The sequence below is a fragment of the Lissotriton vulgaris genome, chromosome 5 (genome assembly GCF_964263255.1).
Source record: "Lissotriton vulgaris chromosome 5, aLisVul1.2, whole genome shotgun sequence".
In the NCBI taxonomy this organism is placed as follows: Eukaryota; Metazoa; Chordata; class Amphibia; order Caudata; family Salamandridae; genus Lissotriton; species Lissotriton vulgaris.
The window spans coordinates 109,257,086-109,280,293 of record NC_141693.1 but is presented as its reverse complement, the minus strand read 5'-3'; positions in this window follow the sequence as shown (position 1 = coordinate 109,280,293).

Sequence of the window (23,208 nt, the reverse complement as noted above, 5' to 3'; positions counted from 1 at the left end):
TACCTCCTCAGGTTGACATTTGCCTGCACTTTTTTTTGCAAGGAGTCCATTTTGGTGGGGGGGGGGGGATGGGAGGAAGGAAGTGCCCCACAGTCTCCAACTTCCTGTTCCTGTCCAGCAGGCTCCTCCCAGTGCTTTCTTCATGTGCTGGTCACTTTCATTTGGATCTTGACCTGGAAGGATTACTTTTTGTGGATGCTGCTGGATATTTGGATTTGAGGCCTTTTTGACTTTCTTTGGATCACTTTTGGATTAGAAATTTCACAAGTAAGTTTGTTTGGGGCATTACAGTTGCTGCAACTACAATTTTGGAATTTTCGATTTTTGGGCTGTTGGGGCCTTTTGCCCAGGGGTAGTGAGTGGTGCATGGACTGAGTCTTTCTGTGGGGTCTCTTTAATGTAAACTTCATTGAGGGAATGGATGGCATGGCAATTGTGCTGATTTTTGTGTGTTTTTCGATTTTTTGGGCTGCTGTTGGGGCCTTTTGCCCAGGGGTAGTGATTGGTGCATGGACTGAGTCTTTCTGTGGGGTCTCTTTAATGTAAACATCATGGAGGGCATGGATGGCATGGGATTGTGCTGATTTTTGTGTGTTTTTCGATTTTTTGGGGTGTTGATGGGGACTGGCCATGTGGGTGGGGGCCATTTTGAGTGCTGGTAAAGGCAGGCCCTGGCCATATTCTGGGGGGCAAGGGGCCATTTTGAAGGCAGGCAGTGTTCTCAGGCCAGTACACATTTTGCCTAGCTTTCATCCTTTGTGCCCAGGGGTAGTGAGTGGTGCATGGGCCTAGTCTTTCTGTGGGGTGTCTTGAATTTAAACATCATTGAGGGCATGGATGGCATGGGATTGTGCTGATTTTTGTGCGTTTTTCGATTTTTTTGGCTGCTGTTGGGGCCTATTGCCCAGGGGTAGTGAGTGATGCATGGACTGAGTCTTTCTGTGGGGTCTCTTTAATGTAAACATCATGGAGGGCATGGATGGCATGGGATTGTGGTGATTTTTGTGTGTTTTTCGATTTATTTGGCTGTTGTTGGGGCCTTTTGCCCAGGGGTAATGAGTGGTGCATGGACTGAGTCTTTCTGTGGGGTCTCTTTAATGTAAACATCATGGAGGGCATGGATGGCATGGGATTGTGCTGATTGTTGTGTGTTTTTCGATTTTTTGGGGTGTTGATGGGGACTGGCCATGTGGGTGGGGGCCATTTTGAGTGCTGGTACAGGCAGGCACTGGCCATGTGCTGGGGGGCAAGGGGCCATTTTGAAGGCAGGCAGTGTTCTCAGGCCTGCACCCATTTTGCCTAGCTTTCATCCTTTATGCCCAGGGAGTAGTGAGTGCTGCATGGGCCTAGTCTTTCTGTGTGGTGTCTTGAATTTAAACACCATTGAGGGCATGGATGGCATGGGATTGTGCTGATTTTTGTGTGTTTTTCGATTTTTTTGGCTGCTGTTGGGGCCTTTTGCCCAGGGGTAGTGAGCGGTGCATGGACTGAGTCTTTCTGTGGGGTCTCTTTAATGTAAACTTCATGGAGGGCATGGATGGCATGGTATTGTGCTGATTTTTGTGTGTATATCGATTTTTCGGGGTGTTGATGGGGACTGGCCATGTGGGTGGGGGCCATTTTGAGTGCTGGTACAGGCAGGCCCTGGCCATGTGCTGGGGGGCAAGGGGCCATTTTAAAGGCAGGCAGTGTTCTCAGGCCTGCACCCATTTTGCCTAGCTTTCATCCTTTATGCCCAGGGGTAGTGAGTGGTGCATGGGCCTAGTCTTTCTGTGGGGTGTCTTGAATTTAAACATCATTGAGGGCATGGATGGCATGGGATTGTGCTGATTTTTGTGTGTTTTTTTATTTTTTGGGCTGCTGTTGGGGCCTTTTGCCCAGGGGTAGTGAGTGGTGCATGGACTGAGTCTTTCTGTGGGGTCTCTTTAATGTAAACATCATGGAGGGCATGGATGGCATGGGATTGTGCTGATTTTTGTGTGTTTTTCGATTTTTTTGGCTGCTGTTGGGGCCTTTTGTCCAGGGGTAGTGAGTGGTAAATGGACTGAGTCTTTCGGTGGGGTCTCTTTAATGTAAACATCATGGAGGGCATGGATGGCATGGGATTGTGCTGATTTGTTTGTGTTTTTCAATTTTTTGGGGTGCTGATGGGGACTGGCCATGTGCGTGGGGGCCATTTTGAGTGCTGGTACAGGCAGGCCCTGGCCATGTCCTGGGGGGCAAGTGGCCATTTTGAAGGCAGGCATGGTTCTCAGGCCTACACCCATTTTGCCTAGCTTTCGTCCTTTATGCCCAGGGGTAGTGAGTGGTGCATGAGTCTAGTCTTTCTGTGGGGTGTCTTGAATTTAAACATCATTAAGGGCATAGATGGCATGGGATTGTGCTGATTTTTGTGTGTTTTTCGACTTTTTGGGGTGTATAACTGATGTTCCTCTGTATTCCATTGCTTTTAGGAACCACTAGTGCCAGGAAGAAGTCCTGCAGCGGTGTGTGCAGCATAATGTCACGCGACGTCACGTGTGGCCACAGACAAGACAACTCTGCAACTCGTGCAACTGCGGCCTGCTGTTCTGACATCTGAAGAAGATGGCCCCAAAAAAAGTTCCCTGTAGCTCCTCTAGCAAGAAAGTTGCCAGTAAGGAGCAGAATAAGCAAGTGGCTCCACTTACGAAGGAGACTGGTGTGCCGCCCGCCACATTTTTTGGGAATAAAAAAAAAGTACGCCTGCAGCAGTAGCGGGATCTGCTGGGGACCAAGCTGGGAGCAGCACCCCCGCTCCATTGGGCTCAGTGCCACCACCACGCCAACTTAAGTCCAAGCCCTTGAGTGCTTTAGAGGCAGCCAGTCTAGTTGTTCAATCACCATCGACCAGTGATATTGGCTCATCGTAAGAAAGTAGCAGCAATGTCCCTCAATCAACACAGGTTGTTGTAACTCATCTGACGAGTGTTCAACAGCCACAGCCGCAACAACAACCACATGTGCAAGTACAAGCCCAAGTACATGTGGAAGGAGAGGCACTGCAAGGAGATGCGCAAGCAGAGGTGCATGGAGCGGCACAAGTGCCCACAATAGTTGTTCCTCCCGAAGTAGGGGCACATCAGGAAATCGACATTCAAGCCGAGGTATCATTTGAGGAAGCCACTCCTCCTGCTCATTCATTGTCTTCCAACATCAAATGATGGCCTGTTGTTCGGGATCTTCATCAGGACGGGGTTGTCGATGAGAACAGTGGTAGTAGCTTTCCTAGGATGGCAAAGTCCGAATCCTGGGTTAAACCTCAGTTTTTCACGATAACTGGATGATTCTTCCGTCTGGGCAGCGAGCGGCGTAGGCGAGTCCTGAATGAATCAAGGAGGATGGCCGTAACCGGGGTCTGCTGTCACAGGGGGTTGTCGACAACCCCGTCCTGATGAGGATCCCGAACAACAGGGATCGAAACGCCGTCGACTAGACAGCTCGAACTTAAAGACGCATTCCACATCTTGTGCTCCCATCTTAATAACTTTATTTCGAGTGAACAATTACTTGTCTCCACTGGGGCCATCATTTGATGCTGTGAACTCTGTTTTAATGCGTCGTAATTGCTGTCATTTTAAAACACTTGCACACTCACTTGTCACTGATTGTATATAGCACCTGCACCAAGTGTCACCGGGTTGTCACACGATCCACTCTGTACAGTGCTGCCTTAACTGTATTGACCTTCAACCAATTTGGAAATAATACCACTGTTTATGAAAAACTTTCTTGACTCCTTGGCTCTTCCTTCTTTGTAATGCTTTTTGCATACGTCTTTCAAACTGTCTCTACATAATACCTGTTGGGAACTGTCCTCATCTACATATTGCACCCATCCCAACGTGGTTTATGGGTTTTCTCCTGTTGTTTTCTTACATTCATTGTCTTCAACATCCCTAGCAAGGAAAAGATCAAGGATGGTGTCTACATCTTCTTCAAGCCCCCTTCCTTCTGATGATATGGATCCAAATTGGGAACCACCACTGCCGTCTGAGAGTGAGGCACACCATGATCTGACAAAGGTAGCTAAGCGTAAAAGGAAGGTCCCCGAAAGTCTCATAGTTATGGGGTGTGATGATGACGCTGAAGAAGAAGTGGCGTATACTACTCCTGCTGATGAAGACTCTCACGACGACGACGCAGTCATCATACACGCCACTCCAGCCTCAGCGGGCATGCAGCAAACAGACTTTTTATCCTAGCCCGAAAATCTGCTGAGCGTGATGTTGTCGACAAGGAGGCAATGGGACCACCACCATTGGAGTTAACTAGTTTACCACCACCTACCGCTTTCATATTTTCTCGCCAGAAGGGACCTCCATCCACCTCAACCTCCATTTCCTCAATTAGTGGTGCTGCAAGTGGACAACGTAGTAAAGTTCGGCAACACACATCCTCCTCCTGATCTGGCATTAGCAGCATGACCAGTATCACCTCCTCCACCCCCCACAGACATTTGAAGTCCGCAGTTTGGGACTTCTTGAGTGTTTGCACAACAAGGGAAAACATAGCCATTTGTAGCATTTGTAAGCTTGCAATTAGTCATGGTAAGCTTGCTACCAACTATGGTACCGGAGGCCAGAGAGGTCATCTTGAGAGACAGCACACTGTCCAATGGCATGCGCACCTAAAGGAGATCAAGGAAGCCTGAATTGCAAGTCAACAAACTGTATCCGTTGCTGTTTCATATGATGATGAGGAGGAAGAAGCATCAAACACTTCACTTACACCCAGTACCCATGTCAGCAGCACACCCCCTGTGAGCCACACTAAGAGTTTGGGAGAGAGTGAGACACCAATGCGAAAAAGTTCTTCATCACCGAGCGTAACTGGGTCGAAGAAGTCATCATCATCATCATCCCGTAAAATCATGGTCCAGCCCACCATTAGAAGCATGTTGTTTTCAGATGCGCCATTTGAACGCAACCACCCAACGGCGCGTCTGTATAACACTAAGCTGGATAAAATGCTAGCGCTGGACCTTCTCCCTTTTTCTTTTGTGGAAGGGGTTGGTTTTCTTGAATTGGTGGCAACGCTCTGCCCTAAATGGAAGGTTCCTAGCCGGTTCTATTTTGCCAGAGTTGCGGTTCCAGCACTACATGAAGATGTGCTGGAGGTGATTGGGGCAGCTTTGCAGAAGAGTGCTGTTCACACTATACATCTGACAACAGACATGTGGACCAGTTGCGCAGCCACTGATTACATGTGCATCACTGCACACTGGGTCTCTTTTTCAGGGGTTAAAGCAAAGCTAAATGCAGGTGTTGACCCAGAAAACGTTTTTAAAGCTGCTCGGAAACATGCAACACTAGCCATGTTTGGCATGGAGACAAGTCATACAGGAGAAAACATTTTGCAGGAGTTTAACACAAAGGTCTTTCAATGGCTGTCCCCAAGAAAACGCAAGATAGGTTATGTTTCCACGGATAATGGTGCCTATGTAGTTAAGGCCATGGATATGGGTAACTATTTCAGAGTGCGGTGTTTGGCGCACTGTATAAACCTGGTTGTTAAAAAATTATTGAGTGAAGAAAGTCTAGTGTGCAAGTTACTGACCACCTGCCGAAGAATGTGCACACATTTCAGCCATTCTTTTAAGGCCCGGAAGCATCTGAGGGGCCTGCTACATCAATATAAACTGCCAGTGAAAGCACTCATCCAGGGGGTGGCAACACGTTGGAACTCAACCTTCTACATGCTTGAGCGTCTGTATGAGCAGGGTGCGGTAGTCGATCAGTATTTCTTTAGACAGGGTGCAGCTATGAAGGACCTGAGGATACATGTGGTGCAATGGAAGCTAGTTCAAAGCCTGACAGACATGCTTCGTCCTTTTGAGGTCAGTCAGGCGTGCAGTCAGCAGGGAGGACTGTAATTTGGGAAAAGCTATCCCATTGTTGCGCATGCTAGAGCACCAACTGAAGGCGGTGTCTTCTATGTTTCAAAAAGATGAAGAAAAGCAAGAAGCTTTTGATTTGCCAGAGAAATTATTAGAGCGCCTAGTTTGCGACGAACGTCTTCAAAAGATCCACACAGAACAGCATTACATTTGTGCTACTATTCTGAATCCACCCTACAAAAAGGCACTGGCAGGCAGAGTATTCTTTCCTTTTGGTGACGCAGAAGTTTCAAAGTACAAACGTTGACTAGCTATGTCAGCCATGAGGTTTGAAAGAGAACGGCAGGAAATTGAAGGAAAAGGCAGTACATCAGCATCAGCAGGCCATCCGGAGTCAAAAGAATCCACTTCTGCACCTGTGGCTGTGGCAGAAGTGAATGATTTTCCCTCTCAGCCGTTAAAGACACCAGCAACCGGATCATCTGCACCAGACACAACAGTAACATTGTGTGAAGAAGAGGATTGGCTAACTCAGCTTGGGTTTGCTTCTCAAAAGGTCCCAGCAAAAAGTAAGCAAAGTGGAGGAACCGTGGAGAACCTTGAGTCGATGGTGCAGGACTATCTGAATGACTCAACAGAGGTCTATGTTCATGATGACCCATTGGCGTATTGGCATGGGAAAAAAGAATTGTGGCCAGAGATCTCCAACCTGGCTATAAATTACTTGTCTTGCCCACTCACAAGCGTGTCTTCTGAACGTGTTTTCAGTGCTGCTGGTGGCATTGTAACTTCCAAAAGGACCCGCCTCTCGCCCAAAAATGTGGAGAGGTTAACAATGATCAAGATGAATCAGCACCTCATACCACCGGATTACAAAATACGAGAATACACGCAGGAAGAAGACGAGGAGGACACCAACTTAGATGAGGGAAGTTCTTCTCTGTTAGGTGACCTACTCCCGCCTGAATTCGCAGAGTATGAGGATGAACTCTTCTTCCCTGACACCGAGCCCTGAAAATGAGCCAATGAATCAATAACTTTCTTTTCGTCCTTATTCACTTTTATTCCTGTGTGTCTGTCTTTCTTTGTTTTGCAAAGTCTATATAAAAAAAAATGTAATCACCTAATCACAAAAACAAGCCCATCAGCAGAACTGTCTTTACATATTTGCTTATTGATTTGAAGGTGCCGCAGTCTGCATTCCTCAGGTTCACAAGTTCACAAGAACATGCTCCTCTATCCTCCTCCTCCAGACTCCTATTTCCCTCAAAGCAGATGGCTGGATTACGCCCAATGAAGAAAGACTCTGCACTTGTGGGGGTGTTCTACTTTTTTGCGGGTGAGTTGACGGCTCTGGGGCCATTGCTGGGAAGGTCTAATACTGGATAAAAGTGGTTTGGAGAAAATCCATGAGGAAAAAGTTTTTGCCTTTTTGCTCACTATCATGTTTTCGGGGGCCTGTTTGGGGGGCTTCCTGGTGTTTGTGGGTGGGTTTCGGGGTCTTGGAGCAACGCTAGGTATGGATACTTTTGATTGCAAGTGGTTTGAAGCAAATCCATGGTGGCAAAGGGGAGTAAGGGCCTAGCTGCAGAGCGCGCGTGGAGTGATTTTGGAAATTTGCCTGAAAATTACTGTCCTCATTTTTGAAGTTTTGCTTTTTGGCTGTTTGGGGGTCTTCTACTAGTTTTCGCTTGGGTTGACGGCTCTGGGGCCATTGCTGGGGAGGTCTAATACCGGATAAAAGTGGTTTGGAGAAAATCCATGAGGAAAAAGTTTTTGCCTTTTTGCTCACTATCGTGTTTTCGGGGGCCTGTTCGGGTGGGTTCCTGGTGATTGGGGGTGGGGTTTGGGGTCAGGGAGCACTGCTGGCACAGTCTAATGTTGATTGCATTTGTTTTCCAGGACATCCATGGTGGGAAAGTGGAGTTATGACCTAGCTGCACAGCGCGCTTGGACAGAAGGCCGAAAAATATTGTAAGTATGAGATTTTCCATTTTTGCTTTTTGCCTGTTTGGGGGTGTTGTGCTTTTTTGCGGGTGGGTTGGCGGGTCTTGGGGAATTGCTGGGAAGGTCTAATACCGGATAAAAGTGGTTTGGAGAAAATCCATGAGGAAAAAGTTTTTGCCTTTTTGCTCACTATCATGTTTTCGGGGGCCTGTTTGGGGGGCTCCCTGGTGTTTGTGGGTGGGTTTCGGGGTCTTGGAGCAACGCTGGGTATGGATACTTTTGATTGCAAGTGGTTTGAAGCAAATCCATGGTGGCAAAGGGGAGTTAGGGCCTAGCTGCAGAGCGCGCGTGGAATGATTTTGGAAATTTGCCTGAAAATTACTATGACCCCATTTTTGAAGTTTTACTTTTTGGCTGTTTGGGGGTCTTCTACTAGTTTTCGCCTGGGTTGACGGCTCTGGGGCCATTGCTGGGAAGGTCTAATACCGGATAAAAGTGGTTTGGAGAAAATCGGAGCAGAAAAAGATTTTGCACTTTTGATCACTTGCCTGTCTTTGGGGTGCTGTTTGGCGGGCTTTTAGGTTGTTGTGGGTGGGTTTTGGGGTCTGGGAGCACTGCTGGCACAGTTTAATGTGGATTGCATTTGTTTTTCAGGAAATCCATGGTGGAAAGGGGGAGTTAGGGCCTACCTGCACAGCGCCTTTGGACAGAATTGAAAGAAGGCCGAAAATATTAAAAGTATGAGATTTTCCATTTTATTCTTTTTGCCTGTATGGGGGTGTTCTGCTTTTTTGTGGGTGGGTTGGCAGGTCTTGGGGCATTGCTGGGAAGGTCTAATACCGGATAAAAGTGGTTTGGAGAAAATCCATGCTGAAAAGCGTTTTGGCACATTAACTTAGGGCTCGTTAGGGTTAGCACTAGCAGCAGGATTGCTTGTGTTTTGGGGATGTTCTAGATTTTTGCTACTGAGTTCTGGGGTCTTAGAGCACTTGTGGGAATGTGTAATTTTGGTATCAAGTGGTTTGAAGAAAATCCATGGTGGGAAAGGGGGGATTTGGCCTACTTAAAGAAAGCGTTTGCCACTATTCTTAACTTAGGGCTCGATAGGGTTAGCAGTATTGTATTGCATGTGTTTGGGCGGGGGGCTGTTTGTGGGGGGGTTTGCGAGTCTTGGAGCGATGCTGGGTATGGATACTTTTGCTTGCTTGCAAGTGGTTTGAATACAATCCACTGTGGGTAAGGGGGGATTTGGACCTACTTTACTTTCAAAGTACGTTTTGTCACCATTTTTCTACTAGGCCTCGTTTTTTGAGATCTGATTGGGGGTCTTCTACATTTTTGCGACTGGGTTTAGTAAGGGGCTGGGAGCACTGCTGGGAAGGTCTAATTTTGTTCTAAAACGCATTTTACAGTAAACCTAGCTTGAGGGGAAAGATCCGCTAAATTAATTCGCCCATACTTATTTATCCTTCAAAAGGAGACTCAGACAGAGTACACACTTTCAAAAATATTGTACTGTCTATTAGGAAACTCAAAGTGTGACTTTTTGCACTACACAGCGTACATACTTTATATTTATTTGTCAGTGGTGTTCTAATATCACTTCCTGTTTTTCCATCAATAATTACAGGCCGGGTTTCAGTCTGTGCAATGTGAAAAAAAGGATGAAGTCAGGCTTCACATTAGCGAGCCGCAATTCAGCATCCGCCAGGCAGGCAGTGGACAGGGTGTCTTCTGGTCACCAACATTGATGGACGGAGCGTCAGCTGGAATGAAGGAGTCCCGCAAATAAGAGGAATGGTTTGATGCATGCAACTTACCAAATTAAACAGGACAACTACAACAACATACAGATACAGTATCCGTTCTTTTCTAATTATCTTTTAAGTAATGTTATTGCTGTGAACTTCTATGAGTGTGACTCTGCATTTCTTTGATCTCTGCTTCTAAATTCATCCCTACATCCATTCTATAGGTTTTACTTGTGCTATTTTTTAAACCTAATTTAATGTAAGAAGTGTTTCTCTGAGTGCAGAGAGAGGCAAGTGAAAACGCATAATTATTACGGCAGCCCTGTACTGTCTCATTCTTTCATTCACGGTTGTCGAAAGTACTACTTACTTTTCAGTAACCATGCATGCAGTAGTGCATGCACTTCCTTCATGTCACTTAAAAGATTTATGGTTAGCTTTGTACCCAAAGATTTCTTTATCTTCAATTATTGTTTGTCCATGCTGTGCTTTTTTTTTCTTCTCTCAACAAAACTTTCCCAAAGTCCCCCATTCCCATCCATTTTCCAAACCCTAACCCTCTTCCCCCGGGCTGTGTGGTTTTGATTGATGTGTGACTAAATGACAGCAATAATTCCACACACTTGCTGGGGAGGATAAGGTCATAGCAACAGGCTGGTGAAGGAATCCGAGGATATATTCTATTCTTACTCAGCTTGAAACTCAGTCACTATTGGCAAATGAAAGCAGATTTTCATGTGCGCCATCAACTTGATTGGTCATCAAGAACATCCTCCTCCTAGACGTGCCAAATTATTACGCTGCTGTGTCCTTCACCTTCAGTACTATTTCTTGTAGTAGTAGCCAATGTCAAAGAAATTCAACGCAAATACTAGTTATACTTTCAATACTTTACCATTTGTTAGGCTACATTGTGGCACTGTTCTAGTGTACTGTCACCTGCTATATTCTCTATCGTACCATTCTAATGCTACGGTAAGGACAAACAAGGTTTCATTTTCTTTTTTTCAGATGCTGCAACTGCCACTGTGTAACACCACAAGTACCACCGCAATGATGACATTTCATCCACCCAGGATTGCCATCCTTAATCGCCATTTCGCGTGCAGCCAGCCCTGTGCCTAGCCCTATTTCCAAACACAAATTACAGGTAAGATAAGCGATTGGGGGAGGTAGTATAATGTAGTATTAGGACTCGGAGAGACGAGAGACTGATGGTCCTAGGACTATTGAATTCACTTACTCTGTGAGAGGCACTTAGTTTTGAAAACATTTGGGCCATTAGTACTTACACAACTTGGACTGTTAAACCCCATCCACCAGCCTCAAAAGCAGTAAAAAACACGTATGCTAAGATAAAGTTTAAAGTATATTTATATATCCCTAAATCTCCCGCAAGACCCGACCCAACCCCCTCCTGAACCCCAACGAATGTCCCTGAAAACGAAGTCAAAAAAAGTAGAAAACCCAACTCCCAATTCCCACCCCCCAGAAGTCTTTAAAAAAGAGGCAAGGGACAGTATCCTCTTGCTGTTGACTTTTCGGGCCAGGTCGGCATGCTCCTTGCGGAGGTCTCGAGCAGGGTTTTGGTGTTGAGGAGGTCCTGCTCGAGGTAGGAAACCCTCAGGGAAAGGCGGTGCATCCTTTGTAACTGCTGTGGGGGGCAGCTAATTTCTTTGCTGCTCGGCGGTGGCGGGTGGCTGCGGTACCCCGGCTCCGTACCGCTGGAGACCTGCTGCGCAGACTGGCTGGCCCAGGGAGCGCGGAGGAGGATGCAGGTGTCGCCGTGGATGTTGTTGACGTACTAATCTGCGTGTCCTCCTCCTCCTGGGCCACCAGCCACCGATATTCGGGGACAGTGGCCTCCAGCCTCCGTTGCCGGGCCCTTTTAGCCAGCTCCTTCCGGGTTGGTTTGGAAGGAGCATCTAAGAAAGAAAGACATAGTCTGTAACCAATGCTTTTTGAGATTAACACAAACTGATTCAGCAGAAAGTTGTGTCACAGTAGAACTAGCAACTTGCAAGCGCAGTACATAACTATTGTGGCCAGTATCTATCTAACCTCCCACTTCTTCATCCTTGCTCTAACATTAGTGTCGACTATGACAGTACACCACTCTTCTTCTTCTTCTTCTCTCTTGTTTAGCAAAATTGGTATGTTAACCTTCTGCAAGCCGTCATAATGCCAGCGCAGTCAACTTGCACCCGAGAAAAACAGACGCCCGCCATGATGAGTTAGACAGACTTGCGTTACTGCACCAGTCCAGTACATGCAGGTGGTGATGCTCTTACTTTTCTATTATGGGTGGCACTGAGAATACTCTGTTACAAGGGCTACTGCTTAATTAATTTAACTTTCACCCTACAGTGCCAATGAATACTAGAAAAGGAAAATGAAGAAGATAAATCATCTGATTATCTATCACTGCACATGGTATGTATTTGCTAACATATGGGATGACTTTAGGTGCTTTGATTTTTATTGAGTGAACAGTGATACATCCACACATGAATGACCGAGTTCTACTAAACTTATTAACAGAGGTAGTGAGTGAATGGCCATCGTAATAGCCGGATATATGCTGTGCTTGCAATACAAACTACTGCTACTATTCATGGTAGTATTCGGACAAAATTGCAACTTCTTTTCCTTGCCTTTCCCACACTGGGACGGACGTGCGGGTGCGGTGTTACATGCTCTTCAAAGTAACACTTAGTTCATCCAGTGACCGTCTACTCTCTCTAGATACACATATGCTATCTAAGAGTCAGATAGTACCATGATCCAGGCATCCATCCATTCAAACTATATGTCAATCATTCTTCTTCATGTCTCTCATTTGGACAAACCTTACGTTTTCTCACGGGGAGCACACTATGCAGTCTGCAATCTCAATAAGTAAGGAATATAAGAGCTTACCACTGCCCGCCACTACCGTGGCAACCCGCACAGCAGTTTGGTCCTCCACCTCCGCGCTGGGCCGAGCACCAGATGTTCCACCTACAAAGTACATTTAAGAATGTTAGATATCATAGACCTACACCACTCACTAGTATTTTGTCTAGGAATGAAGAAATGTGAATACAGAAACCAATCTAATAATTTGTGACTGTCTACTCTAAAGTAAAAATGTCCCTTTTTCCAGGGAAGGGTGTTGTCTTGCTGCACTTTTTGGCACAACAGATGAATGCTTGCTTTTTAACACGCACCATTTTTCTCATAACAGACAGAAGCTTCACTTCTAAGAACAAATCATCATCATCACCACTAGGACAGAGGGACCAACGATTCAGCACCAAAAAGAAAAATTAAAGTTCAAACCAGGTGAGGGCTCGGCTCGCCCACAATAAATGTGTGAAATAAATCACTATAAGCCATTTTCCTTTTTTTTAATCAACCATTTATGTTTTATGACAAGCTTGATTTTAATAAATATTTTTACTTTTAATAAAGCTTTAAAACTTAAATAGACTGTGGTTTTTGGTCAAGAGTGAATGAGCAAAAGATTTTGCAATTTGCAAGCATGAGTCCGTGCCTCTGACACTTCTGAACTCTGACTCCGTACTCTTGTCCTGCATTGGATAATCATCATTGGGGATCAATCATCGATGAATTCGGGAGCTAAATGACTCTGCCGCACTATCTAGTCAGTAAGGAGATTGGGGGTTCTTCAAAGACTGATATCACTGAGGTATGTGGAAAGTCTACCTGCGCCTATTATAATTGATAAACAATGAACTTTATAGTGTCCATAGTTCTGTTTGTGCAGATTTGTCCCTGCAATAGTAGTAGTATGGATTGTCCTCCTATCCAAACCAAAAGTAAAGTAGTATCTTATTCTTTCTTGGTGGTCATTCACCTTTTTCTTGTTGGTAATTGTCAAAGCATAAACATTTAGAAGACTTGAAAAGACATTATGGACAATCCCAGAGGACTGCACTCAGTGCATAGAGAGGGATGTACGACGTTACGGCGCATGGTTTTACCACGCATACCTTTACAACGCGTTTTTTACAACACAAGTCGTTACCACGACTTGCGTTGGAGAGGTGCGGACTTAGGAATTTTATAATTTACTATTCCAACACCAGCCTACATACAGTAGGGAAGGTGTTGGATAGTAAATTAAATTATTCCTTGTCCTGTAGCGCCCTCCAGCGCAAGTTATGACTTGCGTTGTAAAAGACGCGTTGTAAGGGTACTGCGGAGTAAAATCCGCATCGTAAAGGATGTTCCCCATAGAGAGCTATTGCTGACTAGAATGGGAGTTTCGTTTAACACCTTTTGCCAAATGTGCAATCATAGTTAGCTACACAGACAGACTAATAAGAATAATCTAGTAATACCACAGGGAGTCATAGTCGAGGCAGGATAAGAATTTAGATACAGTCTACAAGAAGGTCAAAGACGATTTAGAAAAAATTGAATGAGGAACGCTAGGAAAAATTAGGTACTCTATATTAAAACTTACCGGGGCCAGCAAAGGAGCCCTCGCCTGACCGATCCTGGCCTTGAACAGCAGGAGCAGCTTCCTCCAATGTCCTCTTGCCCCTGGGGGGAGCTGATGTACAACATGAAAGAAAGAAAGACCTGAAAACATGGATGATTGTGGTCAACCAAATCAAACATTACAAAAGAACAGTAACAAAATATTTTGGCGAAATAGCAAATAGACAACTATTCCACGGGATATTGACCTATCTCATGTGGTCTACTACGATATTAGTATTGCTTGATTTGCGGACCGTCGACTTGGAAAGTTATGTAACTCACTAAACAAACTACTAAAAAGGTTCGCCTAGGACTGGCAGGCAGCAGTCCGCAGCACGCAAAGTGCAAACAAACTCCATCGTGATTGCAGATCAGCGACAACACTAAAAAGTTTCCTACTACATGAACCAGTCATTAAAATACTCAAACTATCAATCCACCACCACTATTTCTTCTTATTGCCAGGTGTACAAAGGAAGGACTGGACTTGATTCTGTAGGGGCAGATTTACAAGCCCCTTGCGGCTCTTTTGCTCCGTTGTTGCGTGATTTTTGTGACGCAGCGGCAGAACAAAAGAGGCGCCATGGTGTGGCGTATATTAACAACGTGACGCATATGGGAGATGCATCACGTTGTAAAGCCCTGCGCCATCAGGGGGCGTTCCAGCGCAAGGGAGGGCGTTCCTGTGTAGGAACGCATCCTAAAAGTGGCTGAGGGAAATCTACAAGATTTCAATCAGTCACTTTTAGGACAATGATGCGTGACTCAAACCCTGCGCCTGCTTGAAGCAGACGTACGGCTTGACGCAGCATTGGGGAGATAGGGCACCCCAGAGCATTGCTGGAGCAGCGCCATCGTTGCAACGCAACTCCAGCAATGCGCCGCCTTTACGGCACAGATGCGTAACGCTTCGGTGACGTTTTGGGCCCATGGTGCGCCGCATTGTAAATACGGCGCATCATGGGTGGTGGTGGCGTGGCGCACAATTACTGGCGCATCCCTGCTACTTTGCAGGGATGTGCCGGTAATTAAAAATCTGACCCTTAGTGTATAGCATTACGCAGTTCTTTAAACAACACTCATACATAATTTCTCAGGCCAATGAAATGAACACAAAATCGAAAACAAATAAGCATAGTAGCAACGCTAATGAGAAGGAGAGCAGTGCACCTGAAATGCACAGAAGATTTTGAAACATAATTTACCTACAATATAATCAGCAGCATTATTGCAGGAGAAAACAGAGTAGTGAAGGAATAGCTACTACTACTCACCAAGCCCGGGGATCTCGAGGCCGAGCAGGTCGATCAAGTCGCGTTTCCGGTCCAGGAGATACGTCCAATGGTGGGTGGCCTGGTTGTAGGCGCGCCGGACCCGAGAGTATTGGTACATGGTCCGGCACACCTTCTCCCACCGCTTCCGGCGTCCCGGATCCCGTAGCCGCTAGAGATCTTGCCGCCTGCCATGATGGTCCTGGGGAGGTGGCGCTGGACATAAAAGACTAGTGCGGCCACTTCCTCCGCACTAATGATCTCCCGGGCTGTGACTGTCTCCCCCCTCAAACGCCCGCATGGGAGCCGGGCACGGGGTGCGGGACCCTTCCCCTTCTCAGACTGCTTCCCGGCTCCCTTTACCATGGTCTGGGCAGAAAGGAAGGTAAATAACAAAGAAGAAATAGAATAGGGAAGAAGAAAAGAAAAGAGTTTAAAAAAGTAGTTTAAAATTAACCAAAAGTAGCAGAAAACACAAAAATATAGAGCTAGAAAAATAGAGGGATAGATAATAAATAAAATAGATTAAAAAAAACTTCAAACAAGCAAAGGATGGCAGAGACGGACAGAGGATACAGAAAGCATGCCCAGAACCATAGCAATGAATGAAAAACAAGATGGCCGCGCCCGTTCACGACCGCGTGGGTAAGTTCGCGCAAGATTTTCCTCGCGATCACAGGCGAACTTGTACTAGCGAGCCGCACACTTTCCGAGATTACACATAGTGCCCGGAAATGGAAATATGTCACGCAAACAAAATGGCCGCGCCCGTGAACGGCCGTGAGGGTAACTTCGCGCCGTTGCGCTACAAGCGGCTCGCTAAAACGCACAAAACCTTGCGAACTAACATGCCGCAAAAAAACAAAACGCATATTCGGACAAATTTGTGGTTTCCAAATTCAATCTCGTGCAAATTCGCGCCCCGTGAATCCCGCGAAATTGCAGAAAAACGATTTTTGCAAAACTGAAAGCACTCAGCGGGTGCAAAAGTTCAACCTCATCATTAGTAACCATTCCCTGTAGTGCTTCCTGAGGGCCCCCGCAAGAGTTCAGTTGCTTACTTGCAACTATTCTATGACCCTGCTCTGACCCTCACAGCAGGCTCAGAGAATAGCTACAAGTAGACCACAAAGGTCCTGTGAAAAAAATTGCACTGCAACAGAAAGCAATTACAGATAAGTAAGAAGGTGCCAGACTCAGTGACACATTAATCAACCCCAAATTAATTCATGTCAGTTGAAGCAGGGCAGGTGTGCTGCCTTTTCCCCCCATAATCTACAGTGATGAACCAGAGGGTGGCAGTGATGTACCAGAGGGTGGCATGGGTGAACCAGCGGGTTGCAGTGGTGAAACAGAGGGTGCTATGATGAACCAGACGATGAAACAACATAGTCGCGACCGTTGCGACCCAAGTAAGTTCGCGTTTGCGAAGTGGTACAAAACCCTTGCGAACTGGCAGAAACCATTGCGAACACAATAAAAGAAAACAAGCATTGGAAATGCAATAGGTCTCGCAGCATTAGAGTTAGTGCTTTTAGAATTGTTTATGGGTTTTTTTGTAAATCTTTAGCATTTTTGTTTCCTGTAGCCAATGCTGAAGAATTTAAAAAAAAAGCCATAAACATTTCTAAAAGCTCTAACTCAAATGCTCCGAGACCTATTGCACTGTGTGAGGGTGAGGGGTTGAGGGTGAGTGAGGGTGAGTGAGGGTGAGGGTGGGTGAGGGTGAGTGAGGGTGAGTGAGGGGTTGAGGGTGAGTGAGGGTGAGGGGTTGAGGGTGAGTGAGAGTGAGGGTGAGTGAGGGTGAGAGTGAGGGTGAGTGAGGGTGAGTGAGGGTGAGTGAGGGTGAGGGTGAGTGAGGGTGAGGGTGAGTGAGGGTGAGTGTGAGTGAGGGTGGGTGAGGGTGGGTGAGGGTGAGGGGTTGATGTTGAGGGTGAGGGGTTGAGGGTGAGTGAGGGTGAGTGAGGGGTTGAGGGTGAGTGAGGAGGAGTGAGAGTGCAAGAAAGTTGCAGTTTGGCTTTGAAACGGATCTGAGAGGTGTCTGCGTGATAAATGAATGATGCATAGGAATGGACAGAATGGGAATGTGTTTCGAGGACGTGCTCGGGGTGTGCATACTGGAAGCAGGGTGATGGATTCGAGGCTATGAGCGAGGGTGATGCCGAGCTCACCTCAAGGAGAGGGTGAGGGGCCAGGGCAGAAAGTAGGTGCAACAGAAGGAGCTGTGTAGCAAGAAACGCTGAGGAACGTGTCACTTCTTCAGGCGGAGATGCAGCCTGCAAGTTATCTTGAAGAGTTAAACGCTCGCTGCTGATAGGTAGGTCCCTGTACGCAAACAATCGTCTAGAGTCGATAGTAGGTAATGACGAATCGATGAAGCTATCAAAGTTCTGGTTGGCTTGGAGCACGCGGTCTGCGGGTTACACGTAACTTCCTGGAGTTGTGTGTTCACTTAACATTAGTGGCTGCCGAATGCCTCACACGACGCCGATTCGCAGACGAGTGCTGCTCGGGCGGCTCAACACAGCAAATGGCCGCGGCTCTTTTAAAGCCATGTGCTGGGCATGAATGCAGCTGCTGCAACATAAAAGACCAAATGGCTGTTGACATTTGGTAAACCCTAAAAAGGTTTACTGAGCAAGGCCCTCCCCGGGAGTCCATGAATGCGAGAGAACAATCCGCATTCTTGGGGGCTAAGTGTGTGTTTGTTTAAGACCCACCCTCAATTCAGAAGCTAATTGTCTGAATGGAGATGAAGAGGTTGGTGTGCTCTTTTGGCCAGCGGGGGATTGAAGCTGTGTTTTTTTTTTTGTTTAGTTTAAAGCCTCGACCTAGTGAGGCAGCGGGGGTGGGTGGGGAGACGGGGCTGGCTGTCAGCTCAATTACCAGCTCCCAGAAGGACAGGAAATAAAGAGTTGTAGTTACAACGACAAGCTCTAAGGCATTTACAGTGTTACAAGTGCCTCCTAATACACCAATAGCTTGAAAGGGAACGATAAAATAATGTTACAGTTTAATCGCGAGTTAAAGTGAACTGGCGATGCGTCGAGGCAACAACTTTCCATAAAATAATTGGCTTTTTTTTTTGTTTAGTTTAAAGCCTCGACCTAGTGAGGCAGCGGGGGTGGGTGGGGAGACGGGGCTGGCTGTCAGCTCAATTACCAGCTCCCAGAAGGACAGGAAATAAAGAGTTGTAGTTACAACGACAAGCTCTAAGGCATTTACAGTGTTACAAGTGCCTCCTAATACACCAATAGCTTGAAAGGGAACGATAAAATAATGTTACAGTTTAATCGCGAGTTAAAGTGAACTGGCGATGCGTCGAGGCAACAACTTTCCATAAAATAATTGGCTGCGCACCGCGGGTTAACGGAGCCGCGGCTCGTATTATTACACTAAAGACGCTGTCATTACGGACGCCGGGCATGAATATTTTACAAGGTTGGAGCCTGCCCGGTTCTCCCTCCGACACACACGGGGTTGTTGGGCCCACTATGCTCCCTCAGAGAAGTTGTGGACGTGGACATTCGCCACAGAAACACACAGGACCAGAAAGTAACCAACAGGACTATTTGCCCAAAACGTTAAGTTACTCCTCATCCGCACGTTGCCTGGAAAAGAAGCACACGAAGGCAAGCTCATCAGATAGGCAGGCAGGAAGGCAGAGAAGCACATGAAACAGAAAAAAAAACATCTGAAGTGGGAGAGTTTGGTTGGGGAGAAAGACACGAGTGAGCATGCAGAACACATGGACAGCGGAACACGGGACGGGAGAGAAGCACACGAAAAGCAAAACGGACCTCACCGGGGAGCGGAGGAAGATGGCGGGTAGAAGCACACAAGAGACACAGCAGCTTAGGAGGAAGAAACCAAGAAATAGTGCTGGGGGTATTTGTCAGGGGAGAAGCACAAGTGGGACAGGGTTTTCAAAGCGACACAGTGGAGTGCTGCAGAGCGAGTCAGCCCTGCCGACTATTAGCTGCTGGGGGCAGGATTTAACAAGACGGAGGGAAGAGAGGGGAGGGGGGAGGAGAAATGCGAGACGGCGGGAAGGGGAGGGGGCGGAGCGGGTACAATAAACAAGACGGAGGGAAGAGAGGGGAGGGGGGAGGAGAAGTGCGACAGGGGAAATGTGAGACGGCGGGAAGGGGAGGGGGCGGAGCGGGTAAACAAAGACGGACGTGCACGCGCTTTTAAGCTCAATGCGCATGCGCATTGAGCTTAAAAGTCACGGGCACTGCAAGGAATCGCCACGATTTCTTGCAGTGTGGATAAAGAGCGGATAAGTCCCAATACTCTCGCCTTGCTCGATGCGCATGCGCATCGACAGGCGAGACCTAAAAATCCGCAAATTCGCAGGAGTTCGCGGATTTTGCAGATTGCGAATTCGTGAATACGCAAATTCGCGAACCGCGAATTCGCAAAATTCACCCATGCGACTGATAATGCTTTGTGCGCGCCAAGACCCTGGGAATCATAAACGGGGGAAAGGCGGAACACAGGAGCGATGGACAGGTCTGCAGAAATGCATCCGTGGCCAGGGCTTCCAGATCCGGTCTCCAGCTGAAAAACAGGGGAAGCTGAGCGTTGAGGCAAGATACAAACAGATCGATCTGACACCGGCCCCAACCACGGCATAGAAAGCGGAACATTCGAGGGTGAAGCCGCCAATCGCTGAAGTTCCGAAGATGACGCAAGTTCCAGCCCGCAATCAGATTGTTGCGACCGGGAAGATACTCTGCAATAACAGTGATCCCCCTCTGGAGACAAAAGTGCCAGAAATCTTTGGCGATCTCCGCCAATATCCTGGACTTCGTTCCGCCCAACTTGTTGACATACCGAACCGCCGAAACATTGTCCATTCGGAGAAGTATGCAACAATTGGACTGGCGAGGAGACAAACAACGGATCGTAAAAGATCCCACTAGGAACTCCAGGCAATTTATATGGAGAGACAACTCCTCCGGAGACCACCGACCCCCCGTCGATAATGGACCGCAACGGGCTCCCCAGCCCTACAGGCTGGCATCGGACTCTATCACCATCTCCGGGGATGCCCTGAACAGGGCTCGTCCATTCCAGGCATTCATGTGGTCCAACCACCATTGCATCTCCCACCCCGCTTCCTCTGAAAGAGGGACCAGATCTGAATAGCGAAGGCCTTTCTGGAGATGACCGAGCTTCAAACGTTGAAGTGCCCGGTAATGAAGAGGGCCCGGGAAAATTGCCTGAATCGAGGATGCCAAAAGAGAGACAATTCGAGCTATAGACCTCAACGACACATGCTGTCTGGATATAACAGAAGTCAACTCCCTCTTGATGGAACAAATCTTCTGATTGGGCAAGAGGAGTTGACAGGACAGGGAATCGAACCAAAAATTCTATCACCTGAGAAGGACGGAAGTCAGACTTCTGAGGATTCACCAGAAAACCCAGAGACTGTAAGAGAGTGATGGACCATTCCAAGTGCGTCATCAGCTTCTGAGGACAATCTGCCATAATCAGAATGTCGTCCAGATAGATAATCAGACGAACACCTCGGGCGCACAAGGATTCCACGACTGGCCTCCGAAGTTTCGTGAACCACCAAGGTACCAACGAGAGGCCGAACGGGAGAACTTAGTATTCGAACCAATTCCCCTGCCATTGGAACTGCAGGAACCGAAGATGAGGACCGTAAATCGGAATTGACAAATACGCGTCCTTCAGATCGAGACGAACCATCCAGTCCCCTTCCCGAAGAAGATCTCGCAAAAGATGAATGCCTTCCATCTTAAAGTGGTGATAAACCACCCCTCCATTTAAAATCCTTGAGATTGAGTACCAACCTTGACCTTCCCCCTTTTTTCTGGACCAGAAAAACCGTGCTCGTGAAACTCTGGGGATGGCGGGACGTCCGTAGAATAGCCCCTTTTTTCAGAAGGGAATCGATCTCTGCTGAAACGAACCTTTGATCTTGAACGGAAAAAACCAGGGGGGTAGGAGGGTGACGTTAGTCAGACAGAAATTCCCTTTGGGTAAAATAGCAACAGTACATAAGTACTCACAAGCATACAAGCGACAGTTAACAACGAAGCAATGTAGATAAATAGGATGCAGCCACTATGTGTGAAAACACTCTCAAAAAATTTCAAATTATAAAAACAATTTATTAAAGACACATCACATTAAGTAAAAACAGAAGTTTGGGAAACATATAAGGACGGTGTGATAATCAATAAAAACAACAACATTCAGTTAAAAAGGAGTGTGCAAGAAATAAGGATAGAAACCATTCATAGAAAAACAAATTTGGTTTCCCCCTTCGTGTATATTCCTAGATTCACTCCTTAGGCGTCGACGCGTTTCGGCGGTGAGAGCATATTAATCCGCCTTCATCAGGACAGTAGAACAATACAGTTTCCCAAATAGATTCTGCAATTATAATAAAACCAATTTTAGGCTTACCAAGTTCATGACATATGGTAATCAGAAAATCACAGTCTTAAAAAACTTTAATGTACTTAGATCATTGCACCAACATATTTACATTGCTTCCAAGACACACTACATAAAACAACTTATCAGACTACATAGCCTACATAATTAGATGACAACAACTCATGATTTCCAATTTCTCTACAACAACCTTCAGAGTACTGGTATATGCATATTCAGGCTTGATGTAGAATTCAGGAACATTTGGCTTTATTTTAGGGGTACAAAATTCCCATATTATATAGTGGCAGAGGTGGCACAAGATAGAGAACATTGGTACATCACCTACCTCGAACGTATGAAGGGTATGACCTATATTGCATGGGGTAATACGCCTCCTATGCGTCAAACCAAGGAATTCGGCCAGCGAATTCTTTTAGATATGCAGTCGAATACGCATTAAGGTACCTAGTAATAAAGAGATAATTTACAGGGTAATGTTGGTTAGCCATTTTCAAGGCTGCGTTACAGAGTTCACATAGACATATGACTCTTGTCTGTCTTATCCTGTATCGCCATTTGGGCTTTAGTTTATGCTCTTCGGGCTTTATGTTGCGCGCTGCTGTTTTTATGCGCTATGCCTGTCAATTTATTACATACGTAACTGCTCATAAGGTCATTTATATTCAATTTTAAATCAAGTAAGAGAGATTAACCATCAGTGAGCTAGTCTCAAGACTTTTTGTTTAGCCAGTATTTATATACATGTGGCGGATTTTTCCACTTAAGCCGGAGAATTATTACAGGTATTTACTATATAATGTTGCAAGGCGTAAATACGTCTTTACAGGTAGTATGATTCTCCAGTTAGATGACTGGGCACTGTAAGAAATGTATATATATATAAATGAGCTACCCACGTTTAGCTAGTTTTTACAAGTATTAGGAACGCGTGCTAGTGTCAGCGGGATACTTACGATTAATTAAAAGTGCTAGCGCATAAGCACGCAGTAGTGAGGATTTATGTTTTACACTTTGTAAAAACTAGCTAAACGTGGGTAGCTCATTTATATATATATAAATTTCTTACAGTGCCCAGTCATCTAACTGGAGAATCATACTACCTGTAAAGACGTATTTACGCCTTGCAACATTATATAGTAAATACCTGTAATAATTCTCCGGCTTAAGTGGAAAAATCCGCCACATGTATATAAATACTGGCTAAACAAAAAGTCTTGAGACTAGCTCACTGATGGTTAATCTCTCTTACTTGATTTAAAATTGAATATAAATGACCTTATGAGCAGTTACGTATGTAATAAATTGACAGGCATAGCGCATAAAAACAGCAGCGCGCAACATAAAGCCCGAAGAGCATAAACTAAAGCCCAAATGGCGATACAGGATAAGACAGACAAGAGTCATATGTCTATGTGAACTCTGTAACGCAGCCTTGAAAATGGCTAACCAA